This window comes from Bos grunniens, chromosome 21 (genome assembly GCF_055505025.1).
Source record: "Bos grunniens cultivar Pamir isolate PY7600 chromosome 21, Bosgru_T2T1.0, whole genome shotgun sequence".
NCBI lineage: Eukaryota > Metazoa > Chordata > Mammalia > Artiodactyla > Bovidae > Bos > Bos grunniens.
Window position 1 is genome coordinate 16,928,778 of NC_141185.1, and position 23,310 is coordinate 16,952,087.

The window sequence follows — 23,310 nt, forward strand, 5'->3', positions numbered from 1 at the left end:
CCAGTCAGCCATCCCAACCCAAGCCAGTTTTTGGAATATAAGGAAGTCTTTCAGGTTGAATTTGCAGAGTCTTAATTCTCACTCTATCCCTACCACCTCTCTGGTTTAGGATGAACATATATCCCTTTACTGAGGCAGAACTGGGGTCAGACAATGAAACCAACTAGTCTCACTTATGTAAACACACACATATTTAAAATATGTGCAAATGTAGGTGCGTGTGTGTGTGCTCAGGTGTTAAGTCATGCCTGATTCTTTGTGACCCCATGATTTTCCAGGCAAGAATATTGGAATGGGTTGCCATTTCCTTTTCCAGTGGATCTTGCCAACCCAGGTATCGAACCCGTGTCTATTATGTCTCCTTCATTGGCAGGCAGATTCTTCACCACTTAACCTATATAAATGTATATTTATATATGAATTATGTGTTATCATTATGGAAAATTCATTATTTAAATCAAATTATAAGTTTATCATGATAAATCTCTTTAATATAATATTTTCTCCACCCAAAGTAACAACAAAAAGCTACACTGATGTCTCTTGGGCTTCACTGGTGGCTCAGATAGTAAGAATCTGCCTGCAGTTCAGGAGACCTGGGTTTGATCCCTGGGTCTGGAAGATCCCCTGGAGAAGGAAATGGATACCCACTCCAGTATTCTTGCCTGGAGAATCCCTTGGACAGAAGAGCCTGGTGGGCTAGTCCATGGGGTTGCAAAAGTCAGAAACGACTGACAGACTAACATTTTCACTTCTCAGAGTTAAGGTTCCATTTTCCAGAGTGAGCAAAACACCAAGAAAAGTCTTGTAAGATTCCTTCTTTAAGAAACTTATTTTTGCCTGTACTTGATATGAATTATAATGTAACTTGCAGATAAATATCTTTTTGGAATAGCTTGGTAACTATTACTGGATGATCTCATCATTAGCATTTTCACATTACAAGCTGTTTCATCCTCCAAAGTAAAATTTGCCATATCCCCCTCTGCATAGGCTTGCCAAATTCTATGGACTTTCAACAATCTTAGTGTCCTGCCATGAGTATAACATGTCAATTCTTGACAGATGGTTTTACACAATCTGCTCTCATGCCCCTTAACCATTAGTGTTTTCTGGCTTATATTATGCCAATCCAACTTTTTCACATCTTTTTAAGCTCATTCTTTTCCAGAATCTTGTATGTATTGCCAATATGAGGGATTACTTTAATTTTCATGGCTGTGTATTGTAACTTTTGTGCAGACTCAGAATCTGGCATGTTTAGGAAGCAAAAGCTAACCTTTTTAAAAGTTTCAATTGAGTTAATAATTAGCTTGGTATAATCAGTGATAATCAGGCTTTTGCATACCAGTACATCTTTCATATTATAGTCATTCAAAAATCAGGTAACTTTCCCCAGATGACCACTGCTAATTGAAAGAACTAAAAATAACTACAGAAATGTACGTATCTAATGATATGCATCTCCTAGGTGGTTTTTTCCCCCTTCACTTGAAAAGGGGGAAATACACTTCATGTATTAAGGGGGTTTGTTTGGCTTTTTTATACTGTTTTCTATGATTCTATGAGTTTGGTTAGTAAAGAACATATCAGTTACTACTTTGAACAGAATAAGGGGGCTTTCCCAGTAAATGACCCACAGAATGCCATTTTATGCATGAAGGATGTTATTCTAGCAGAGAAAGCAGGACACCCCCCTATATAAAAAAAGGGTAATTCAAGTTAGAGATGGAAAAATTAAAGACCAACAAAGTAGGTGATTTGACAAATAAAATACCACTCCAGTTAAGGACCTAGGAAGGGTTATTAACTAAGGTCAATAAGGTCATACTTTAAAGGTATTCTACTGGAGAAACTTGTAAGGAACAGAGAGAGAGAGAGAGAGAGAAGGGAATTGTATTAGTTTGCTTAAATTGTGATACTTCCCTGGTCAAAAGGTACCTCTGGATTTGCTCTGTGGTCAATTGGCCCTGTCTGTCAGACTGCTTGAGCATTGCTGGACGATAGCTTCCAGGTGTTCTGGTCAGGCAGGGCGAGGTTCTTCATTTGATATCCCAAATCAGGCAGATCTGCACCCCACCGAGTTCTCCGGTCAGACCGCACTGCCATCTTGGCTCTGCAGATAAGCAAGCCACTGGCTGGGCTTACTGCGTGGGTGCTGTAGGAAGGAACTTGGTCTTCCAAGATCTGAGTGCTGGCTGTTGCAAGGTCCTACCCGCTTCTCTTTCAAATCAGATTCCCAGTCAGGTCCTGCAGATTTCCCTGAAATCCTCATGGGGTAAGACTAGAGCAGGGAATCCTAACAAGTGACCCACAGTGCTAAGGGACCTGGATGTCTACCCTGAGTACTTTTCCCACTGGAGCAACTGTAGGCCCAGGAGAGACCACTCAGTGCAGTGCCGTACTGGCCTGAGGGAGGGGCAATGTGGTCAGCACCCAGCTTCTCCTCTTAGCCTTTTGATGTTGTCCATCTCAGACTCTATGTTGCAGGGGAATGTTTTAGCCTTTACCTGTGTTCTAGAATTTTCTCAGTGGTGTCTTCTCCAGGAAAAGTTGTTAATTGTTGTTCTTATGAAGGAGAGCAAAGTTACTAATGACTTACTTATGTTTCCATCTTGGTGATGTCACTTCTTAATTCACTTTTTAAAATCTAAGTTAAATGGGAATTTAATGTAGTAGGTCATGGGGAGCCAACACTGGTTATTATTAGGGGGGAAAAAAGGACAGTTTAGTCATAGTTCAGAGAACTGTGAATTAAAACAATAATAAAATACCACTACACTTGTGTTGATAGCTAAAATGCAGAACACTAACAATACCAGTTCTGGTGAGGATGTGGAGAATCAGGAACCCTCATTTAATCCTGATAGGAATGCATGATGTGTGTGTACTTAGTTGCTCAGTCGTGTCTGACTCTTGCAACCCCATGGACTGTAGCCTGCCAGGCTCCTCTGTCCATGGGATTCCCCAGGCAAGAATACTAGAGTGGGTTGCCATTTCCTTTTCCAGGGGATCTTCCCAACCCAGGTATCAAACCCAGGTCTCCTGCATTGCAGTCAGACTCTATCGACTGAGCTATGGAGCAAGATGGTATAGCCACTTTTAGATAGCTTAGAAGTTTCTTACAAAACTAAACATATTCTCACCATATGATACAGCAGTTGTGCTCCTTGGTATTTACCCAAATGAATTTAAAACTTATGCCCTCACTAAAAACCTGTACACAGATGTTTGTAACAGCTTTATTTACCCTACCTCAGAGATACAGCGGGTTCAGCTCCAGGTCACTGCAACAAGATGAATATTGCAGGAAAGCAAGTCACATGCTTTTTTTTTTTTTTTGGTTTCCTGGTACACACAGAAGTTCTGTTTACACTGCACTATAGCCTATTAAGTGTATAATAGCATACTGTCTAAAAGGTACATATCTAAGAATACTTTATTGCCAAAAAATGTCCAATTATAGTAAAAGTGTAAAAGATCACTGACTGACCACAGATCACCATAACACATAAATAACTGAAAAGGTTTGAAGTACTGTAAGAATTAACAAAATAGGATACACAGACACAAAGTGAGAAAAATGCTGTTGGAAAAACGGCACAACAGACTTGCTTGATTCAGGGTTACTATAAATTTTCAGTTTGTAAAAAAAACCCTCAATATCTGCACAAAGTACAATAAAGTAAAAGCAGCCAAGATGTTCTTTAGCAGGTGTGTGGGTAAACAAACTGGTACATTCAGAAAATAGAATATTATTTAGTACTAAAAAGAATAAGTGATCAAGCCATGTAAAGACATAAAAGAAAAGTGAAAGTGAAATCGCTCACTCGTGTCCAACTCTTTGGGATCCCATGGACTGTAGCCTACGAGGCTTCTCCATCCATGGAATTTTCCAGGCAAGAGTGCTGGAGTGGGTTGCCATTTCCTTCTCCAGGGGATCTTCCTCACCAAGGGATCGAACCCAGGTCTCCTGCATTGCAAGCAGATGCTTTTACCATCTGATCCACCAGGGAAGCTCATGTAAAGATAGGAAAAATATACAAATACATATTATTAAGTGAAAGAAGCCAATTTGAAAAGATTACAACTGTATGACTCCAACTCTATAAATTCCTGAAGAGGAAGCCCTATGAAGACAGTAAAATATTAGTGATTTCTGGGAGTTGGGGAGATGGGAGAGAGGAATAGACAGGGTATGATATATGTTGGTCTGTGGAAACTATTTTGTGTGATACTACAGTGCTGGATACATGCGTATCCAAACTGATAGAATGTACAAAAACAAGAGTGAACTCCAGTGTAACCAATGGACCCTGGATGATAAGGATGTGTCAGTATAGATCTATCAACGGTAACCCATAGGAATGTCAGTAGTGAGGGAGAGTGGGCATGTATGGTTCAAGGGGTATATGGAAATTCTCTGTACTTTCCATTCAATATCATTGTGATCCTAAAACTGCTAAAACTAAAAAAAAATAGTTTATGAGTTTTTAAAGAGTTAAGGGATAGATATATACTGAGCTAATGTTAATAAAGAAGAAGAGCAATTATATTAATTATAGGCGAAGTCAATTTCAGAACAATAAAAAATAATCAGCATTGGGGAGAAAGATTTCATAATGATAATTCTCTAGATACCTCAACCAGATTGTAATATTTATGCACCTAACCACAGAGTATCAAAATTAGGAGACAAAAACTGAAAGAACTGGAAAGAAATTGACATATCTACTATTATAATTGAGATTTCAACCCTTCTCTTTTGGTAAATGATAGATAAGCAGGCAGAAAGCTAGGAAGGATAGAATTGATCTAAATAGCACTTTCAGTCAACTTGATCTGATATTTATAGAATACTCCATCCAACAACAGCAGAATAAACCTTCTTCTCAAGTTCCCATGAACATTCACCAAAACACATCTTAAAATATTGAACAAAAGTGAAATCATATATAAACTATGTCTGAAGGTATCATTAAATCAGTAAGGGAAAGGAACAATGCTCAAAATCTCCCAATATTTGGAAATTTAACAACATACTTCTAAATAGCACATGAGTCAAAGTCTCAAGAGAAATTAGAAATATTTTGAACTAAATGAATATATTACGTACCTAAGTTTGTGGGATGCAGTGAAATTGCTGCTGAGAAAATTACAACACTAAATACATATAAGAAGAAAAAAGATCTAAAATCAACAATCTCAGGATCTATTTTAAAAGAGATAAACTAAACCTAATTACAAGAAAGTAAAACATACTACAAGAAAGGAAAATTAGGCAAATGTTTCTCATGAATATAGATACAAATAACCTCAATAAAATATCAGCATGTCAAATTCAGAAATATATAAAAAATTATACAAAGATAAAATGCAATTGATTCCAGTTTTACAAGCCTGGTTCAAAGTTTAAAAATCAAAAAATATAATCTGAGAAATGAACAGACTAAAGGAAAAAGTCATATAGTAATAGATGTGGGAAAAAATTTGACAAAATTCAACACACATTCATAATAAAAACTATAAACTAGTAAAAAATGAAGAGGAACTTCCTCATAACTAAAAAGTACTCAATAGTGAAAAACTGGACATTTCCCCCTTAAGATTTGCCTCAAAACAAGGTTATCTTTCAACACCTTTACTCAATATCTTATTGAAAGGAAGATGAGAAAAAATAAAGGGATTACATGAATTTGAGGGGATCCAATAAAGCTATTTTTATTCATACACAATATAATTATCTATGAAGGAAATGCCAAAGCCTCAAAACTTCTTGAAACTACTTACTGAATACTGAAAGGTTGTAGGATACAAGGATAATATATATAAAGTCAATTGTTTTCCCGTATACCAGTAGTGAACAATGTGAGCACTAAATAGAGTAGTACTAGATTAGAAATAGGACTATAAAATAAATACCCATGAGTACATATTGATATAAATACATTCTTCTAAAATGGATAATTTGCTGAGAAAAGAAAAATTCCCTATGTAGAAGAATTTCCACAATTTGTGTAGATACTCTTCCTCCAAGTAAGTGTAGTGTAACTCCTCACCAATAAGTGTGGTTGTACTTAGTGACCTCTTTGTAAACAGTGGTGTGGAAAGGGAGAAAAAAAGAAATGTCAGGTGTGCAAACCTGACAAATACTACTTCAATGAAGAGATTAAGGTCAACACTTGGAGGGTTAAGTCATTTTGATGCTCTGTATACTTGATATGCTGTAGTGAAATGGCAGTGATCTTTCATCCAAAAACACATAACCCCATTCCAAAAAAAAAAAAAAAGACAAATCCCAGAGGAAATCTGAAAAAAAAAAATCAATACCTTAATGTTTGTATTTTAAAAACTCTAGTAAATCTAGATGCTGAAAGTAGAAACCAAAGTTATGGGTCCTATATTTATTTCATAAACATTTTCTTTGTTATTAGAAGATGAACTGTTTAAGAGTCTCACAATAATTTAATATGAAAATTTTAGAGTATTTTTTCTTCTCTATGCTAGATATATATTTTTAGAACTGTCAACATAGAACTACAGTTATAAGTGTCTTTCTTTGCATGAAATGTCTACAGTTCAGTTCAGGTCAGTTGCTCAGTCATGTTCGACTCTTGTGACTCCATGGACTGGAGCATGCCAGGCCTCCCTGTCCATCACCAACTCCTAGAGCTTGCTCAAACTCATGTCCATCAAGTCAGTGATGGCATCCAACCATATCACCCTCTGTTATCCCCTTCTCCCCCTGCCTTTAATCTTGCCCAGTATCAGGGTCTTTTCCAACGAGCCAGTCCTTCACATCAGGTGGACAAGGTATTGGAGCTTCAGCTTCAGCATCAGTCCTTCCAAAGAAATATTCAGGACTGATTTTCTTTAGGATTGATTGGTTGGATCTCCTTGCAGTCCAAGGGACTCTCAAGAGTCTTCTCCAACACCACAGTTCAAAAGCATCAATTCTTTGGTGATCAGCTTTCTTTATTGTCCAACCCTCACATCCATACATGACTACTGGAAAAACTATAGCTTTGACAAGACGGACCTTTGTTGGCAAAGTAATGTCTGTCTTTAATATGCTGTCTAAGTTGGTCATAGCTTTTCTTCCAAGGAGAAAGTGTCTTTTAATTTCATGGCTGCTGTCACCATCTGCAGGGATTTTGGAGCCCCCAAAATAAAGTGTCTTACTGTTTCCATTGTTTCCCCAACTATTTGCCATGAAGTGATAGGATTGGATGCCATGAACTTAGTTTTCTGAATGTTGAGTTTTAAGCCAACTTTTTCACTCTCCTCTTTCACTTTCATCAAGAGGCTCTTTAGTTCTTCATTTTCTGCCATAAGGTTGGTGTCATCTGCATATCTGAGGTTATTGATATTTCTCCCGGTAATCTTGATTCCAGTTTATGCTTCATCCAGCCCAGCATTTCACATGATGTACTCTGCATATAAGGTAAATAAGCTCAGTGACAACATACAGCCTTGACATACTCCTTTCCCAACTTGGAACCATTCTGTTGTTCCATGTCCAGTTATAACTGTTGCTTCTTGACCTGCATACAGATTTTTTAGGAGGTAGGTCAGGTGGTCTGGTATTTCCATCTCTTGAAGTATTTTCCACAGTTTGTTTTGATCCACACAGTCAAAGGCTTTTGCGTAGTCAATAAGGCAGAAGTAGATGTTTTTCTGGAACTCTCTTGCTTTTTCAATGATCCAATGGATGTTGGCAATTTGATCTCTGGAGAAGGAAATGGCAACCCACTCCAGTATTCTCGCCTGGAAAATCCCATGGACAGAGGAGCTTCTTAGGCTGCAATCCATGGGATTGCAGAGAGCTGGACATGACTGAACGACTTCACATTCACTTTCACATTCCTCTTCCTTTTATAAATCCAGCTTGAACATCTGAAGTTCTCAGTTCATATACTATTGAAGCCTGGCTTGGAGAATTTTGAGCGTTACTTTGCTAGTATGTGAGATGAGTGCAAATTGTGCAGTAGTTTGAACATTCTTTGGCATTGCCTTTACTATTGCATATAATTACTTCTGGTCACATTTTCAGAGCATTACAATACTTTAGAACATAATTTATGTTAAGATACACAGAATTTGAAGGATTTCACTTCTATATTCTTGAGTTCAGTGGACTGTTATGGTCAAGGCAGTAATTTAGGCATACTCTTGTATATAGGTTGCTTTTTTAATATATGAAACAATTTACTACTGTATTATCCTATTTTTAAATTTCATTTATTGTTAAAAACAATGTAATTTTTCATACTAGTACCATTTGTTTCTTTTTATGTCAACATTTTTTCCCCAAAATGTTTTAACACAGTATAGAGATTTCTGCCTTAAGTTAAATTGCTCAGTTTAGTTATATACTTTGGAAATATATTTTAAAAATAATATCCTATAAAATGCATTTTCCTTTGCCACATAAATCATTTAAACACTGTTCTACCATTGCTATAGTCTCTTTAAACTTGATTTGAATGTTTATTTATAGCACATTTTGATCACTTTTCAAGTGATAATTTCTAACATTTTTCCCCAGCAATATCACATTTAATCCTATCTGTAACTGCATTTTAACCAGAAATACAATATTTTTACTCAGGAATATCAATTTACTTGAAAAACAAGTATTTATTTGACTTAGAACATCTACAAAAATTCACTCCCACATTTTCTTGTGTCTTATCACCATATTTAAGATGCATTACCATTCATGCCAGTTAGAATATTTACTCACAGAGTTAGGGCTATTACTGCTAATTATTCCCTGAATTGCTTAGGATTTAAATCTAGCATTAAGTACTCCATAGTAAGTTACTTTCTAAGATCCCTCTTTGATGCAGTATGGTCAACAGAAAAATCAATTATTTACTATTTGAAACACATTGGCTTGGATTATATTTTTTAAAAACAGGATTAAGGAAAAGATCTTTGTACTATCCACTTGAAACTTGTTATGTCAATTTTCATTCTCTTATACTCTAATCAAAATATTTAGTAGGGTCCAGAAGTGCATTTTCTCCCCATGACCAAAGCTTAACAATTAAATGACACCCACAAGCAATTCTGAAAACAGGAAAAAACTCAGTATGATTCATTTCCAACCAGAAAGCAGAGATTGTTTAATATAGTAAAAACAATACACACGAATATTTCTGCTTCAAAGACACCTTAAACTCACTGCAGCCATGAAATTAAAAGACACTCACTCCTTGGAAGGAAAGTTATGACCAACCTAGATAGCATATTCAAAAGCAGAGACATTACTTTGCCAGCAAAGGTCCCTCTAGTCAAGGCTATGGTTTTTCCTGTGGTCATATATGGATGTGAGAATTGGACTGTGAAGAAAGCTGAGTGCCGAAGAATTGATGCTTTTGAACTGTGGTGTTGGAGAAGACTCTTGAGAGTCACTTGGACTGCAAGGAGATCCAACCAGTCCATTCTGAAGGAGATCAGCCCTGGGATTTCTTTGGAAGGAATGATGCGAAAGCTGAAACTCCAGTACTTTGGCTACTTCATGCGAAGAGTTGACTCTTTGGAAAAGACTCTGATGCTGGGAGGGATTGGGGGCAGGAGGAGAAGGGGACGATAGAGGATGAGATGGCTGGATGGCATCACTGACTCGATGGACATGAGTCTGAGTGAACTCCTGGAGTTGGTGATGGACAGGGAGGCCTGGCATGCTGTGATTCATGGGGTTGCAAAGAGTCACACACGACTGAGCGACTGAACTGAACTGAAGGCAGAAAAATGTTCCCACCAAAAGAGGTCCCCATCCTAATTCCCAGGAGCTGTGACTTTGTCCTCAAACTTCCTTTGTTGTAAAGGGACTTTGCAAATGTGATTATGTTAAAGACATGGAGAGGGGGAGAGTATCCTGGATTATTCAATTTCTAATCACATGAAACCTTAAAAGCCAAGAACCTTTCTGACTGTGGTTGGAAGGAGGCGTGATTACGGAAAAATGGTCAGAGATGGAGGAAGGCAATGAACAGCTATGGAATTTTAGGTACCTTTACAAGTTGGAAAAGGCAAAGAAAGGAATTCTCTGCTAATTGCCTCAAGAAAGGAACACAGCCCTGCCAATCCCTTGGCTTTAGCCTACTGGGACTTGTGTTAAACTTCTAACCTTTATAACTTTAAGGCAGTAAATCTGTGCTGTATTAAGCCATTAAGCTTATAGTAATTTGCTAAGTCAGAAGCACAAAACTAATGCACAGACCAAGATAGAATCTATGACTTAACACTTAAACCAGCCCCCTCCCCACACTGTTTTTTATTTACCAGGGGTATTCCTATACAAGCAAACCTCATTTTATTGCACCTTGCTTCGTTGTACTTCACAGGTATTGTTATTTATTTATTTTTTTATAAATTGAAGGTCTCTGGTAACCAGTGTTGAGCAAGTCTGTCAGTACCGTTTTTTCAACAGCATTTGCTCACTTTGTGTTTCTGTGTCACACTTCGATAATTCTCACAATATATACATTTGACATAATACTATCACACATTTAATAGACTACACGCCCTGGGAAACGAAAACCTTTGTGTGATTCGCTTTATTTCAATATTCACTTTATTGCAGTGGTGAGAAATTGAACCTGCCATGTCTCTGAAGTATGCCTGTATTTTTGACAATTATTTTCTCTACTATATTATAGATTTCATGAAGACCAATTTGCTCATGTTTTCCCCATTTGACTTTAGATAAATTATATACTGTATAGACCTCATTTATCTTATCACACCTGGATATCTTAGTTGTTTGAAGGCATCAGCCTGAAAATAGACTTTCAAGAAACTTTTAAAGCCTTTGAGATATTTGTTTACATGTTAGAGAAATTTAGTGAGGTAAGAATGTGTGTTCCATATTTCCTCCTCCTCACTTCTAAGCACATACCCGGAATCTTGCATTTCTTTACTTAGGTTATTTTGCAAAGCAGAAAACAGTGGTTGCCTAGAGCCTTTATTTCTGACTTTTATAGAAGTCTAAACTTATTGAAGGAGTTATTTTGGTAGCATATTCTAACTGCCCTACTCTTAAGGGCAACAGAGTAGGGGAAGGATGAATCTTATAAAGACAACAAAGACGTTGAAAATTGAGAGGTGGAGAGAGGGTAATGGAGAGAAGTGTGTCCACAAATCCTTGGTACATATTCGGGGTGATGAGACTTGGAGCTGAGGAGTGGGATGACTGTGCAATGTGCCTTCAGAGGCTGGATTATGGGCACCAAGGTCAGAAGCTGGTCTGAAATTAACAGAGCCAATAGACTAAAGGTTTCACTGTACAATGGATATCTAGACATGGGCTAAGATGGGATTGCTGTCATCATATTCTTCCCTGACATATGATTCTACATAGAACTCTGTGACAATTCTGGAGTAGTAGACTAAATGTCTCACATACCTGGCAGAAGGACTCAGCATTAAACTGATATGAAGAAAATAACAATATGTCTAAGATATCCTAGAAACTACATTAAAATTTGATGTTAAATTATAGGAATATTTTGTATTCCCCTCAAATGCAGAATTTGGAGAAGACAATGGCAACCCACTCCAGTACTCTTGCCTGGAAAATCCCATGGACTGAAGAGCCTGGTGGGCTGCAGTCCATGGGGTCGCTAAGAGTCAGACACGATTGAACGACTTCACTTTCACTTTTCACTTTCATGCATTGGAGAAGGAAATGGCAACCCACTCCAGTGTTCTTGCCTGGAGAATCCCAGGGACAGGGGAGCCTGGTGGGCTGCCATCTATGGGGTCGCACAGAGTTGGACACGACTGAAGTGACTTAGCAGCTTAACAGTAAATGCAGGATTACTGCATCCTGGTTTGAAGTATTTTGGTGCTCAAATTGTTTATTACAAGTGATACTTCTGATGAAATATATTCTAATCTCCTTTTCTTCAAAAGATATGGCTAAAATATGTACAAATAGCTAGACTTGTAGAGAACTACCGCATAGAGTAAATAAGGGATGGGAATTTGGATAAACAGGATGTTGGATGATTCAAGTAAACTTATAAAAGTAGGTGATGATTTGAATGAAATAAAATGCTTTTTCAGGAGAGAATGAAGAGGTGACAAGTGTAGTAGCTACCTCCCATTCACATTTGATGACAGGAACTAGAATCTGGGTCAGCTAGATTGTGATGGACATTGTGAAGAAAACACTATTAACAAGGTATAAATCAGGTTTTAAGGGAATGGGGAAAATAAACAAAGGAGAACCACAGGTTAACACTTTCATAGAGACATTACTGAATTTTGGAGATAAAATTTTTTTCTGATAGCATATATTTTTAAAAAACAAGAAAAATTTATAATGATTATTTAAGTGGAAAAACTGAAATAAGCTCTCTGTGGTAGCAGCTAGCAAAGGTATAAGCCTACAATGATTTCTCCTTTCAAATTGAATTTTTTTTTCATTCATGCTTCACAGCTTCTTTGGTTTCCTAGCATATTCATTTCTAGTTTGTTGCCTCCTATCAATAATTATTTTTCAATAATTCCTATATGATCCAACCTTTCATTAGCTTCAAATATAGTTTTTGTTCTTGAATATTGCCCTTTAAAAAAAGAGTTGTCCAATTTATCTTAGTCATGCCTCTGAGAAACATATTCCACTAGTTCTTCCCCCTTCTGACTACCTAGTCCTGAAGCGTTCACATAAGCATAACATCGTAACTATTTATTCAAGTGAGCAGATAAGGCAATGGCACCCCACTCCAGTACTCTTGCCTGGAAAAATCCTAGGGGCAGAGGAGCCTGGTGGGCTGCAGTCCATGGGGTCGCTAAGAATTGGACACGATTGAGCGACTTCACTTTCACTTTTCACTTTCATGCATTGGAGAAGGAAATGGCAACCCACTCCAGTGTTCTTGCCAGGAGAATCCCAGGGATGGGGGAGCCTGGTGGGCTGCCATCTATGGGGTCGCACAGAGTCGGACACAACTGAAGCGACTTAGCAGCAGCAGCAGCATTCAAGTGAGCTAAATGACAGGTGTTTCCTTATGATGACCTGGTTTCTATCCTTTCTCTGTTCAGCCTAAATTTAAGCTTTTCGAGAGAAATGACTGGAAAATCCCATGGACGGAGGAGCCTGGTAGGCTGCAGTCCATGGGGTTGCTAAGAGTCGGACACGACTGATCTACTTCTCTTTCACTTTTCACTTTCATGCATTGGAGAAGGAAATGGCACTCCAGTGTTCTTGCCTGGAGAATTCCAGGGACGGGGGAGCCCGGTGGGCTACTGTCTATGGGGTCGCACAGAGTTGGACACGGCTGAAGCGACTTAGCAGCAGTGATCCTGAGAACTGAACCCAGTCTTCCTATTCTGCTTACCAGGAATCCATGGCTGAGTAGTAGAGTGAGAATTCTAAAGTACATGTGTGAGTAGCAACTACACAAAGTTTGTCATTTTATTACTACCTTCACCAAGAAACTTTGAGAAGGCCAACTGTCATGCTCGTTGGTAGTCACATTTATCACTGATACAAGACAGCAATAAATTGACCTGTCATATAATAAAAAAAAAAATCTTATCCCTGTAGGGGGAACTCAATAAATTGGTTTTCCTGGACCCTTGCCTTCTGGCTGGGAAGGCATCACTACACTCAGTTGTAAAACGGGGATACAAAATGAATTATACTTCCAAATAATTACTTTAACTTGCCTGAGTGTACCAAGTGAATAATGATGGGCAGTGCATATGAAAATAAACAGAGGTAGAATACTGACAGTATCCTAAACTGTCTCAGTAAAGATGAAAATATATTCACAACAAAGGAGACAACACTGAATAAAACAGTGTGTAGATTATTTCTGTGCATTAGGAGTCAGATGTAATTCTAGGTGTTTCTGCCAATCCAAAACTTCCTAAAATTTCCTTCATCATTAGTTTCTTGCTAAACCTCCTTGTTCAATTTCCTGGTGTTTAATTAAATTATACCAGGTTTTGATTCTTCAGATTTCTTAAGCAAGCAAGCACTTTTGTACACATTGGAAGGATGACACTCACATTCAGCTTTGCCACAATGAACAAACAGTGGTTGAGAACACATACCTGCTCTTTGCACCATTCCTCACGGGTTTGGACCCACAGGCAGGCAGAGTTCACAGATGCACTGCACTGTTTCATATGCATTCTGCAATATTCAGGACTCTACATCCAAGCACAGACATTACAAGGAAACTAAAACAGGATGTATTGTTGTTTCAAATCAATTCCAGTGGGGCCATAACTCTAAATGCCTTCCTTTAGTGAAATCCACTGGATGAAATGTTAAGCAGGATGGACAAAAACACAGTAATTCCTGGATTATGTTCTAAATACTTCTACTTATTCAGGTAAATCTGCTACTTTACAACTTTTGCTTCAGATTCCTTCACCAAGAACTCTAATTTGTGGAAATACACTTAACTGCCTCCACCATCACTTCAAGCGCTACACTGTATAATAATGATGTAACTTATGAGTCTTATGTTCAGTCTGTTCAGTTCAGTTGCTCAGTCGTGTCTGAGCAACCCCATGAATCACAGCACGCCAGGCCTTCCTGTCCATCACCAACTCCTGGAGTTCACCCAAACTCATGTGCATCGAGTCAGTGATGCCATCCAGCCATCTCATTCTCTGTTGTCCCCTTCTCCTCCTGCCCCCAAGCCCTCCCAGTATCAGGGTCTTCTACAATGAGTCAACTCTTCGCATGAGGTGGCCAAAGTACTGGAATTTCAGCCTCATCATCAGTCCTTCCAATGAACACCCAGGACTGGTCTCCTTTAGGATGGACTGGTTGGATCTCCTTGCAGTCCAAGGGACTCTCAAGAGTCTTCTCCAGCACCACAGTTCAAAAGCATCAATTCTTTGGTGTTCAGCTTTCATCACAGTCCAACTCTCACATCCATACATGACTACTGGAAAAACCATAGCCTTGACTAGACGGACCTTTGTTGGCAAAGTAATATCTCTGCTTTTTAATATGCTATCGAGGTTGGTCATGACTTTCCTTCCAAGGTAATTTTTACAGGAAGTGTTTCATTTTGAAGTCATTTTCTTTTAGAGAAAAATTAGGAAATTCACATTCAATACTACATTTAATTCAATAAAAAATCAAAGACCTTTTCATATCTTTCTGCTGCTACTGCTGCTAAGTTGCTTCAGTCATGTCTGACTCTGTGTGACCCCATAGACGGCAGCCCACCAGGCTACCCCATCCCTGGGATTCTCCAGGCAAGAACACTGGAGTGGGTTGCCATTTCCTTCTCCAATGCATGAAAGTGAAAAGTCAAAGTGAAGTCGCTCAGTCATGTCCGACTTTTAGCGACCCCATGGACTAGAGCCCACCAGGCTCCTCCGTCCATGGGATTTTCCAGGCAAGAGTACTGGAGTGGGGTGCCATTGCCTTCTCTGTTTTATATCTTAGAAAGTGGTTTAAAGTTATAAGCATGATATAGATGTCTATGGGTACATCTGTTTGTATATTTTAACCTTATCACCATTCTCTTCCACAGACCAAAGTTTTGTAAAATCTTGCATATTTCATCCTTCCTCAAATCTCACATAGCCTCCTCCTCTCCCCTTCTGCTGATTAATCTCATTACTAATTGTGTTTGAAAGTTCATTTTGTCACAATCAAATTTACCAAAGTTCCTTCCTCGATTCCATTTTTGCTCCCAGTATGCTTGACATGGGGCTTCCTTAGAGATCTCTTTTTCTGAGATGCAATGGATAGACCTCCAGACTCAGGACACAGTGACATTAGACACTCATATATTTCTGATGTGTGACTTATTCAGACATAGGTAGTAGTAGTTCAAGTAGTGCAGGACTAAACCAGTGAAGTCTCTTTTATATATATCTTTTCTTGAGCCAAAAGTAAAGAAAAATCAAGTTAATGCTTTGTCCTAGAAGAGTCTCTTCCTAATATGTCTCTTAAAAATTACTTTGTAATGTGGCTGACATTAAACACATATAGACATACATTCACACCTCCCAAACTACATAATCTACCATGATTAAAAAAAAACACATACAAAACTTTTTGGATCAGTCTATCAGTCTGGACTAAAAAATACTTTGGAAAGAAAAATTATTATAAGAAAATATTCACACTAAAAAAACCAACCCTGTAATATACCCTGCATTACTGGAAACAGAACCTGCCTCTCCTTGTTCAGTATTATCTCAAAAGTGTTAGATGAACTTGACTTATATTTAAATATAGTCACAAAACTTCTATATTAAATAGCAGCCAATTCCCCCAAAACAAATTTATCTTTGCCACTAAAATATGTAAAGTATGTTTTTATGCCACTGGATGAGGATGGAGATGATACAATGATAGCTGATACTCTACTAAATGGGTATTTTTTAAAATTGAAGTATAGTTAATTCAACTATACTTGATGTTCAAGCTGGTTTTAGAAAAGGCAGAGGAACCAGAGATCAAACTGCCAACATCTGCTGGATCATAGAAAAAGCAAGAGAGTTCCAGAAAAACATCTATTTCTGCTTTATTGACTATGCCAAAGCCTTTGACTGTGTGGATCACAATCAACTGTGGAAAATTCTTCAAGAGATGGGAATACCAGACCACCTGATCTGCCTCTTGAGAAATTTGTATGCAGGTCAGGAAGTAACAGTTAAAACTGGACATGGAACAACAGACTGGTTCCAAATAGGAAAAGGAGTATGTCAAGGCTGTATATTGTCACCCTGCTTATTTAACTTATATGCAGAGTACATCATGAGAAACGCTGGACTGGAAGAAACACAAGCTGGAATCAAGATTGCCGGGAGAAATATCAATAACCTCAGATATGCAGATGACACCACCCTTATGGCAGAAAGTGAAGAAGAACTAAAAAGCCCCTTGATAAAGGTAAAAGTGGAAAGTGAAAAAGTTGGCTTAAAGCTCAACATTCAGAATACGAAGATCATGGCATCCAGTCCCATCACTTCATGGGAAATAGATGGGGAAACAGTGGAAACAATGTCAGACTTTATTTTTCTGGGCTCCAAAATCACTACAGATGGTGACTGAAGCCATGAAATTAAAAGACGCTTACTCCTTGGAAGGAAAGTTATGACCAACCTAGATAGCATATTCAAAAGCAGAGACATTACTTTGCCAACAAAGGTTCGTCTAGTCAAGGCTATGGTTTTTCCTGTGGTCATGTATGGATGTGAGAGTTGGACTGTGAAGAAGGCTGAGCACCAAAGAATTGATGCTTTTGAACTGTGGTATTGGAGAAGACTCTTGAGAGTCCCTTGGACTGCAAGGAGATCCAACCAGTCCGTTCTGAAGGAGATCAGCCCTGGGATTTCTTTGGAAGGAATGATGCTAAAGCTGAAACTCCAGTACTTTGGCCACTTCATGCGAAGAGTTGACTCATTGGAAAAGACTCTGATGCTGGGAGGGATTGGGGGCAGGAGGAGAAGGGGACGACAGAGGATGAGATGGCTGGATGGCATCACTGACTCGATGAACGTGAGTCTGAGTGAACTCCGGGAGTTGGTAATGGATAGGGAGGCCTGGCGTGCTGCGATTCATGGGGTCGCAGGACATGACTGAGTGACTGATCTGGTCTGATCTGATAGTTAATTCACATCATTAGCTTTCAGTATTACTAGAGATTATAATTCATTGTTATATAAGATAATGGCTATAATTGCCTGTGTTATACAATGTATCTTTGTTGCTTATCTATTTTACATACATAGCAGGTTGTATCTCTTAGTCCCATATCCCTAATGCGCCCCTTCTTCTCTCCTCTCCTCACGGGCAACCACTAGTTATCTGTGATTCTGTTTCTTTTTGCATATATACTCATCTGATTATTTTTAAAAAATATTCCATGTACAAGTGATATTATTCAGTATTTGTCTTTCTCTGACTTTATTTCACTAAGTATAATATCATCTAGGTTCATCCATGTTGCTGCAAAGGGCAGAATTTCATTCTTTTTTTTATGGCTGTTAATATTCTATGTGTACATGTATGTGTGTATATACACATATCCCTGAATGGATAAATGTGTATATATATGCTTCTTCTTTATCCATTCATGTGGTATATGTATACCATACCATCTGCCATTCATCTGTTGATGGATAGTGGGTTGCTTCTGTTTGGCTTTTGTAAGTAGTACTGCCTGGGATAGTGCTGCATGGGAGTGCCTGTATCTTTCCAAACTGGTGTTTTTGTTTTCTCCAGCTATATACTTAGGAGTGGAATTGCTGGGTTCTACTTTTAGTTTCTGAGGAAACTCTGCATTGTTTTTTTATAGTGGCTGCACATTTATATTCCCACAAACACTGTCTAAGTGTTCCCTTTTCCTCATATCCTTGCCAGCATTTGACATTTGTAGACTTTTTGAGATTGCCATGCTGACAGATATGAGGTGATATCTTGTGGTTTTGATTTACATTTTATAGATGAAAAAAATACTCAAGTACAAATATTGAGTAATTCTTATTAAGTCATACCATATACCACGGTATTCATTAAATGATTGTTGAGCTATGAGTAAGCTTATAATATGAAAAATATTGAACAATCTTATAAACATAGATCAAATATAGAAAAAATTCTGTGATATCCAATAAGAATACTCTCAACCTTATATCATTTCACCTTTTTCCATATTACCATTTCCTCAGTATTTGCTTTATTTTTAAATATTTTATTCCCAAATGCTATTTAGCACAAAAAACTAAAAACTATCATTAAAAAACCTTCTCTAAATAATAAACTATGTACCTTATTATACGGAAAATATAGAAGTCACTTTAGACAATTTTCCCCTAAACAGTTTATACTGGACAATTTCTATAAGCCCACAAACCATGTAACTTTTACAATATTTCTCAGTATGTAAGCTCCAGAATTAATTTAGTACGCTAAATGAAAAGTCACTCTTTTCAGATTGAAAATTCATAAGTTCTACTATAACCAGTGGCTGGGATAGTATTTAGCAGCTATAGTTTAAAAATCACATTATTTTATAGACTTCGTCCAACTATTTTATGGAATTTCTAGCCACTCTTGTAAAAAAGCTATCTTTTACTAGTCCTAAGAATTTATTAAAATGGCATATTTATAATCATGTGTAATATTTTAAAATTTTAACTGGGGTTGGAGGACTAATAAACTATTTTCATGAACAAAATACTGAGTAGCAGATATGATGTTTAACAGCAGCCATTATTATCTTCATTTATAATTGCAGTTTATAATGAGTTTGAGATCCTCCTTCTCCCCCTTCTTTTACACAAAGCTAATTCCAAGTTTTAAGGGTAAATCATGGGTAGTCTCAGTAGCCCATTTCTGTGGCTCAGTTCTGTTGCCAGGCATTGGTTCAATTTGGGCTTGTGATGCAATCCTGGCTAATGAGATAAATAAAAACATTTACTGAGAGATGCTTGAAACTGTTTCTTAGATCTTACAAAGTTCAAAGAGAGAATCCCTCTTTCTCTGATGGGCATTGTCATATCTGTGATCTTGCGGTTATAATAGCAGGCAGCCTAAGGACAAATTCAACCACAGAAAGTGGGAAGATGGTAATAATTTGGCACTACGATGGTATGATTATGCTACTAAATTAACCAATTCTGGACTGTACTTTGCCTTGAATCTGGTTACATAAACATAAATTGTTCTTTATTATATGAGCCCAGGGTAGTTAGTTTTCCTATTCGTGAAGTCAAAGTATTGGAATAGATATATGAATGCCTGTATCCCAAATTTTACATTTTATTTGCAATCTCTAAACTCATTAGTAAGTTTTAAAAATATGGTATTATAACTTCTATATTTGAGTATGTAACAATAAAATGAATTGCAACTTGTATTCTTAGATTCACCATACAGGATATGACTTAATTTATTACATATATGTATACTATATACATGTAGGTAAGAATAATCAAAAACATTTTTAGAGATAATACAAGTTTAGTCAATTCTACTAAAAACTACAAAAATATGTACATTCTTCTAAAATATCTTGCATATAGTATATATGTATGTGTGCTAAGTCTCTTCAGTCATGGGTTGCCATCTATGGATACTGTTTATTGAATAGTACTAAATATTGATATTAAATATCATGAATTGGCTATAACAGATCCTCTCACATTCTTACAAATTCTAGAATGAGACTTTACCTTCAGTCAATTTTCTATTTCTTTTTTTCCTGGAAACTTCATACGAGTAGAATATTGCTTATGGTAAAATTGACCAATTTGGTAAACTGCATCTGGATTGAGAAAATTTTGTAAATACTTAGTATAAAGCCATGGTTTTGAGCATTCTTGATTGCAGTGACCCTTGTAACTTGCCTGTCCTTTGCTGAACCTGAAAACCATACCCACTGAATTGTCACAAGCAACATTAGCTCCTCTAAGGAATAAGTATTACCCTGGGATGGCTTCTGTACCTCACCAATATGTCGCCTTTCATTCCCTCACCCTGGTCTATCATCTGAAGAACCACAGAGGATAGTTCCTGGATGCTACACAGACTATTTCAAGGACACCCATACAAGTTGGATAGGCATCACTACCCTGTTGGAAAATTGTGTTTTCTGGCCTAAATTCTTCTAAGTAAACCTATTGTTAAACATGGCCTATGACAGGTATCTTATGAGCCTGACTGTTCAGTGGACTCTAAGAATACCTCCTGAGTATTTCAGTGTGATACTGCAGATACGGTCCTTAGAAAATTCATAATTGATCATTTGTTTACCAGAAGAAATCCTATCCTCTCTAATGTGAAAATAGAATTTTCAATTAAATAAGTCATGTATTGGATGCTATCTATCCTTGTAAACTATCCTTGTAAAAATTGAGATACAAAAAGAACAAAAAGAGACCTTTACTTCTGGTTAAGTTATGAAAAGTTGTAGGAAACTGTTGCTCCCTACAAAAGCAAACAAAAAATGTGAATATAAACCAGATAAAACCAAGTCACAATTACTTTAAAAGGCAACAGAAGGTGGATGATGAATTTAATTAAAGAAACTGAGGCAAATTTAAGAGAAAAAAGTCTATTCTAAGAGAGAACAGTTACATGGCTATTTTCACTGGAAAATGGTGGGAGAAGGAGGAATCCTATGGAACCTCAGCTTTAGAAAATGTCTGCAGCTACCTCCAACTTTTCCCACTGATTTTCAGTGAGTGCATAGGTAATATGCCAAAGACAGGGCCAGGCGATAAAGCTGAAAGATTAACATAGGAGGCACATGGGACCTTCCCAAGCATGTAAATCATCCCTCCAAATACTGAGATCAGCAAGACAGAGAATAACTGAGGTACAGAAAGCTAGTGTAGGTGTTAAAAACTAAGAGGATTGCCAAATATTCCTGAAAACTGGACACTATAGTATAAATTGTGAGATCTCTAGAGACTTACTAATCACCTCTCAAAACATTTGCAGCTAAGAGTGAACCAAATATATCAGAAGTTGTAAGAGTGCCCAGACTCTGCTCAACTAGTAGAATGACATGGTAACATTATCAACCTTTCAAAGGAAAAGACATACTTTTCCTTATCACTTACTCTTAGTCTCCAATGTTATTTTACACAATGCCTAACATACTATAATTTTTTTTAATTTCCACGAAGATGCAGGAAAATGAGACCCAAGATGAGAAAAGCAAATATACTCTAGAAACAAATACACAGATGGCCTGATATTTTAATTTTCAGAAGGGAATTTAGAGTAACTATAATAATTATACAGAAGCATACATGAAAGTTGTATGCATTAGCCAGAGTTCTCCAGAGCAGCAGAACCAAGATAATAAACACACACACACATACATACACACACTGACATATTTATGGAAACTGAGAAGTCCCTAAATCTGCCATCTACAAGCTAGAGAACCAGGAAAACTGGTTGTATACTTTAGTCTGAGTTTGAAGACCTGAAAATCAGAGAAGCTGATGGTGTAACCTGCAGTCTGAGGACAAAGGCCTGAGAACCAGGGGTATGTTATAAGTCCCAGAAACAGAAAGGCCAGAGAACAAAAAGCTCATACACTCAAAGGCACTAGGAAATAGACACTCCAGGTTAAGGGAGAGAGAGAATTCACCCTTCCTTTGCCTTTTCATTCTGTTCAGGCCCTCGATGGATTAAGTGATGCTCACTCACACCGATGAAGACAGGTCTTCTTTTAATTAGCCTACTTAATCAAATGCTATTTTTTCCAGATACTCTCATAGACACAGCTAAAAATAATGTCTTACTGTCTGGTTGGGCATCCCTTTGCCTAATCAAATTGACACACAAAATTAACTATCACAGTGTATAATAGGCATACGTGTGTTAAACATGATAAAATTTAGCAGAAACCTGGGAACTATTTTTTTTTTAAAGCCAAAATGAAAATGCTTAAAATAAATATATAAGTATACTATTTTTTAAAAATAAATTCACCTCAGATCTTAAAGTAGTCACTTAATCCTCTTTGGAGTCAGCAGAGAAAAGATCATTAAAACTGAAGATAGTCCAAACCGAAACATAAGATAAAATGATAAACACAACAAAGAGTCGCTCCCTGCTCACTGCAACTAGAGAAACCTGTGCAAAACAAGGAAGACCCAGCACAGCCCACACTAAATAAATAGATGTTCACAAGAGAATGAAAGCGAATAAAATTATGACAGGCTGTCTGGAAATATGTGGAGCAGAATTAAATGTATGTATATGATTATTGGAGTACATGATAAAGAGGAGAGAGAAGATAGGGCAGAAAATTATTTGAAAAGGTAATGGGCAAAACTTTCTCTAAATATGTGAAATATATCACAGAGGTTCAAAAAGATGAAACTGCCTCAAGAAGGAAAATGCAAATAAAACCACATTAGGTCCACCAGATTAGGTTGATCATTCTAACTGCTGAAAACCAAAGATACAGCAAAAATTTAAAAAGCATCCAGGGTCTAACACAAGATGATTAAATAGAAACAACAATTAAAAAAAAAAAAAAACAGCTGCTTCTCATCAGAAATAATGAGGGCCAGAAAACAAAAGACATCTTTAAAATATAAAAATGGGGGGAAAAATAAACCCATCTACTTACAATTCTGTATCACTGAAAACACTATGTAGATATGAAAGCAAAAACTATTTTCTGAGACTTCATCTTCAGCAGACCTGCATTATAAGGGATACTGAAAGTTTTTAAACTGAAAGAAATGATTACATACAGAAATTTGGCTGCTGAAAAAAAAAATAGAAGTCAATATCTGGGTATTTATGAAATACCTTTACAAGTTAACTTATGAACAAAC

General features: G+C 37.2%; 1 long non-coding RNA gene across 3 annotated transcripts in view; it reads right to left on the reverse strand.

Moving 5' to 3' along the window:
* Positions 1–23,310, reverse strand: part of LOC147349186 (uncharacterized) — a 287,797-nt gene that overhangs the window by 105,571 nt on the left and 158,916 nt on the right. Inside the window, exon 3 of one of the 3 annotated variants that reach the window (XR_015149525.1) lies at positions 20,179–20,270. The exons of the other annotated variants lie outside the window; for them this stretch is intronic. This is a non-coding gene — a long non-coding RNA (uncharacterized LOC147349186). Of the gene's footprint in view, positions 1–20,178; positions 20,271–23,310 lie in introns of those variants that run through there. 3 annotated transcript variants of the gene reach the window in all.